Source organism: Vigna unguiculata, chromosome 1 (genome assembly GCF_037176805.1).
Source record: "Vigna unguiculata cultivar grain cowpea cultivar isolate G323 ecotype 2 chromosome 1, ASM3717680v1, whole genome shotgun sequence".
Classification (NCBI taxonomy): domain Eukaryota; kingdom Viridiplantae; phylum Streptophyta; class Magnoliopsida; order Fabales; family Fabaceae; genus Vigna; species Vigna unguiculata.
Window position 1 is genome coordinate 31,038,358 of NC_140792.1, and position 6,000 is coordinate 31,044,357.

Below are 6,000 nucleotides of genomic sequence, written 5' to 3' on the forward strand. Positions count from 1 at the left end.
TTCCAATTAAATCTCACCTACGCAAATGAACCTCAAAAAGTTGTTTTGATACGTCTACAAGATCACGAATCTCATGGGATAGGTGTACACATGTGGTGTGTTGGTTAATCCAAAACATAAACTATATGTCTTCTCATATCTTATTATAAACAACTTATTTTAATTAGAAATAATAATAAATAATTAGAAAAAGCTTATCACACATGACTCCCACTTAAAATGTTTTTTCAATACTCAAAATCTTGATCTTTAACAATATAAACTTACCTTTTTGAATGTCTCTTTGTCATTATATTTGCTATTTGATCTTTATAAATACAATGTTCCTTCAAATCATAATCATCATTGTAATTATAATAATGATGTTCATTAAGAGAGTGAGTTTTCGTGACTTTCTTTTTTTCATCATAAGAAAGTTCTTCTGTTGCAAATTATTAAGGACCTTATTCTCTTTCAATTCCTTCTTGAGTTTCTCATGCTCTATTTTTATAGATTTCATGTTATGACTTATTCTAGAGTTCATGACCTTCTATTGTTGTAACTTTGGGCTCATATATTTCAAAATGGAATAATTTGTGTAGCCAAGTCTCCTCTATCACAAATGAGTGTCTTGCTTGGAAATGCTTGGTCATCTTTTTCCTTCCATTCAATAAGAAAATTTTTATCTTTCATTTGGATAATCATTAACTCACTTGTAGATGGATAAACTCTGGCTCAATTCATGTTTCCCACATTCAACAAACTCCGGCTCAATTCATAATATAAAAGAGAGAAGAATAGAAAGATCATATGGCTCAAACTAAACATAGTAACTCTTTTTCTTACAAGTGTAGAGACAAGAATCAACGTTGTTGGTAATTAAGAAAAGGAAAAAAATATTTTTACACCACTGTTCACAAATAACTATATATCATTTGACACCAATTTTTTTAATAAAATATTATTATCTAAATGAAATATAACCTGTTTGTATCTTTCTAGTAACTTTATGTAGAGATCACTCATTAATATTACACTTGTTCTGAAAATATTATTTTGACCCTTTAAAATTATTGATGAAGATCCATTTAAGGGGGCTAAATTCCGTTTTAAGACGGAATAAGTTTATGTTTTAACAATGTAATCTATTCCAGAAATAAAAATGTCCTTCAAACTTATCCCAGCTTTAAACTAAGTGAAAGTCTTATTTATTTAGCCTTTGTTTGATTCACCTAATTATTGTTGCTATTCAAGTGGGAGAGAGACAGTGAATGCACAAAAGATAAGGGATTTTTTTATTTTGATTTGAGAACAAATTAATGAAAGTTGGTGGGATTAGTGGGCCACTATAATGTTCAAGCCATGAGAAATGCATAAAAAACCAACCAAGTACATGTCATTTTTTTCCACTTTTGTCTTTACCTTTCGACAGGTCACGGACCATTATAATGTTGTCTTTAAGGATTTAAGAAATATTTCTTCTTCTTGGTAAAACTTAAATTATTAGTGATTAACTGAAAAATAATATTTAAATGATGAGGTTAATTAAATATACTTTTCCTAAAGTAAAATCATCGCTCTGTCATGAGAGCTTTTACATAACTTGTTCTAAAATGGCTATGTAATAAAGGAAAAGGTGTGCTCAATTGACTAAAAAGCTCTATTTTTTTTTCAAACAAAAATGTAACCATTTTGGATAAACAAATTTTAGAAACTTCTTCTTCTCCATCTTTATTTGATATCACAAATTAAAAATATTACTTAGAACTTTAACTAAAGTTTATAAAAGTACTATAAGTCAACTTTATAGTTTTATTTTTAACTCTAAGTAAATTTTAAGATGAAAAGAACAAAACCAAATGCCATCAAAGGTTTTTTTTTTTTTCATTTCATATTAAAATATTTGAAACAATTTTAAAAAAGTTGTAATAATTTTGTTATTAATTTAAAAAAAAAATTATCTTAAATTCCACTTTGAATCTTATAAAACTCACCTAAACTAAGAAAATTTGGGCCAAACCTCTTCAACTTTTAAATTCGAGCATTTCTTCTTGCACCCAATTATATCAATGTACACCCATCGGAGTATTGAAACGAAACAAGCAATTTTCCCTTAACCAAAATTATAACATAAGCCTAGTTTCGTAATCTTTTCCTACGTCATCTTCTCCCATTGCAGCTTGGTGCATTCCCACTCTCACGTTCCTTCTTCAATTCTTAGAACCACTCTTTCAACCCTTTACTGTGAACAGGAAGAGGTTGATATTTTAAAATAAAAAAATCATTTTCCTTGCTATGTAATTTATTTCAGATCAGATACTATCATAAGTTTTCTAGATTATATAATTTGGAATTTATTGTTAACATTTGTATAGATTTTTAATTATTCAATTTCTAATGTAATTCCAAATTTAGAAATGCATTCTAGATTATACAACCAGAATTTATTATGTTATTGAAAATACATTTAAGAATACAATTCAAAATATATTTTTTATCTGAAATTGTATTTAAGATTACACAATTTACAATATATTATATACCGAAAATACAATTTGAATTTTGAAATCCAAAATGTAATTTTGAATTCAGAAACACGTTATGAATTACACCATTCAAAATGTATTATGCTATTGAAAAACAATTTGAATTTTGTAATCCAGGGTTTAATTTTTGGATTTAGAAATACGTAATGGATTACATAATTTGGAATGCATTTACTTATTGAAAAGTATAATCTAGATTATGCAATCAAGAATATATTTTTTTGTTTTTTTGTTTTGAGAAGTGAGTTTGTTAAATTATGTTTTTTTATTAATATGCAGACTTATAACTAAGATAAGAGGTGATACATCTCATGATGATGAAGGTAGGAAAAGACCTACAATGTCAATCTACAAAAAGAGATTGTGAGCAAGTTGTTCAAAGTAATGTTATTAGTGTGATGGCTGCACCTATAACAGGACATGATAGCTAAGACAAATTTCTTGGTGGACCTACTTATCGTTATTTACTTACTAGTGACTTTTACTAATCATGTTACTTAAAACTATGAGTATGAGGTAAGAAATAAAAAGTACACTTAATTGTTATATTTGGTTATATTATTTATACTTATAAACACAAATATTTTTTTCGTTAGGATTAACAGGAATTGAAGTTGGTTGCTTATGATTGCAAGTTAAGTAAACTTAGGATGTTTCATTGGTTAATTTAGACAGTGATTTTTAATTATAGGTTGTTGCCGTTATACAACATAAGTTATAAGACGATTGATAAATGATTGGTTTTTACCTATGTGGAAAGATGTCATTAGGACACTAACACTATCCACCTTTCCTTTAATGAGATGACAGTGGATAATGTCTTGAAGTTGCTCCATATTCCCATAGTGGGATAATTTTGTATATATGTCACATTCGATTTCATTACAACTTCAATAGTGTTCATTTAGCAAATTCAACCTTGCAAGTTACAAAACAAACAAGAATGTGGAGTCGACAAATTTTACATGTTCTTTAACAACAAGTAATGAATAGATACAAAAATACCTATTTGTTGTTGTATTTCCCAAATGCACCACATTGTATATCCAAGTCTTAACAATTTTTTTCTTATGTAGATTAACGCATACATCATTCACATATTCAAAAAATAATAACAAAATCCATGAGTGCATCATAATTTGCACAATGCTTCATAGTTATCCATGCATCCATAACCACTTCCCAAGCTTGCATAAATCCATTAGCAATTTACATCTTGCTTTAACATTATTCTTAATGTGGAATAATCATAAAAGGTTAGAAGCTTAAGGAAATACAATGTGATTGCATTTATTAAAGTAATGTCTCTATCACTAACACTTGAGAAAACACAAGTCTAAAAAACAACCCTTAAGTCTTTCAAGAATCCAAACATTGTTGTTTTCTCGTTCACTTGCTAACAATACAAAAATAATGGAGAAAGTTAATCTATGGAGTCACACTTACCATCTCAAGCAAAGATGATATTTTTTTTTTGTGCTGTTTGTGTGAGTTTCTCATCCGGAATATAATGTAATATGCATTCAACAATTTAATTGAATTAGGATGAGTCCAAAAAATATCTATGACAACCTATGAAAACTTAGTACACCTACTCTAATGAATATAATTATCACACTTTAGCAATATCATTAACTATTTTATTTCAATGCTAGATTATCTTTGTGATTTCCTATATGCATATTTGACATTGTACACTTGCTTTATTGTCATGACATTCTCTTCATTGTTCTATTTCAAAGAAAGTAATATGTTTGTCGATTTGACTAAACTTTTAGTCATGTAAACAAATATGGAATGCTCATTTGATTTTAATTTGCTATCATAAGGGTGTCCAACTAATTTATCGGTCTATTCATGATTATAACTCCTACGTATAACCTTCAACACCCAACCTTCTCCATTGCAAACTGGTTTATCACATAATTTAAAAGAACAATCACATTTTCTTGTACTAGTTACAATGACCTCGAAATCATGTTTTTATTTCCTATACTTACCATCCTTTTGATATCCTGACAATACATATGTTTTTCTAAACCTCAAAATGACAACAATACCAACCTTATGAATCCAGTGAAAAAGTCATCTCACATACCAAATACTTACACAACTATATTACAACATAAGTATATGTCCTTTGTCACATTTGTCTACACAAATACATGAAATTCTACTTACCTCATTTGTTGTATCCAAAATCAGTTTTCTCCTATCAATTCATCTTCATTTACTATAAATTTCATTATATCAAACTTGTCCATGTTAGATAACTTATCTACTTCCTCAAATATTTGGATCCAAAATTCAGATTGCACTTTTATATTCAATTATCATTCTGAAAGTTGTCTGTGTAGTAAGTAAAAAAATGTAATATTTGAAAATGTGCTGCAATTACACAAATTAAAAATAAAATAAGAACAAAATGTTCAATAAAAAATAAATCACAATTTCCAATTCCATAAATACATTTTGCCTTACAAATTTGTTTTCTAAATTATACTTTTAGAACTCGAAAATATTAATTTTTAACGTTTCAGAAATTCGATAATTATCCAAATTATATAATAAAAAATGTTAAACATTAATTATTCTCACCAAAATCCCAATGCACGGACAACCATCACGAAGCACCACCACCACAAGCACAATTGCCAGCCACCAACCACCACCACAAAACACACATGAACCTTCACACGACAGTACAAACACTACAACACCCCCAACACACAACACTTGAATTTATTTCTAGAAGGGTAAATATGGAATTTTAAAATTTGTGGTGCCGATTGAAATCATGGGAGTGCGGGAAGAAAGGACCTCAAAGTAAATGCCTTTGTGTCCTCTCAAATATAAGAAAAGTAGCTACTAAAATAATCTATTGAAATGATAATGAGAAGGTCTCTAATACTGTCATTGAACTAAAACTAAATTCATAAACTAATTGAAAGCGATTACACGAAAACATTTTTTTTGTCTAATTAATCTTTTAACTTGAACATTCTGATCTCTAACTAATAATAAATCGATTTTTGGTGTTTTTTTTTTTTTTTAAATTGGCCAATGTTTTGAGAACAACATATAATCATTTTCTGTTTTTTTTTTTTGAATATCTCTTGTTGCTAGTTGCTTTGCTGACACCTATATCAGATCCTGCATTTTATTCAAGAAATCACTCATGCATCAACTATGTAAATATTTTCTACACACTCATCCAATCATAAATTTTCATATATTGTAAATCTATTCATTTTTTTCCTCTAGCTACCTGAAAATCATACTGAAATAATGTCTAATTAGTATTAGTTGACAGTAAAAAATTTACACAATGACAATGAACATCTATTATTTTATTTAAAAAATGTAGAGAAACTACACTGAATTCAAGAGTGTAGGATTTGCTAAAAGTGTAACAAAATTAGGAAAACCAAAATAAACAATTGATGAGTGGGGTTTGAGGGAAATATGATCAATA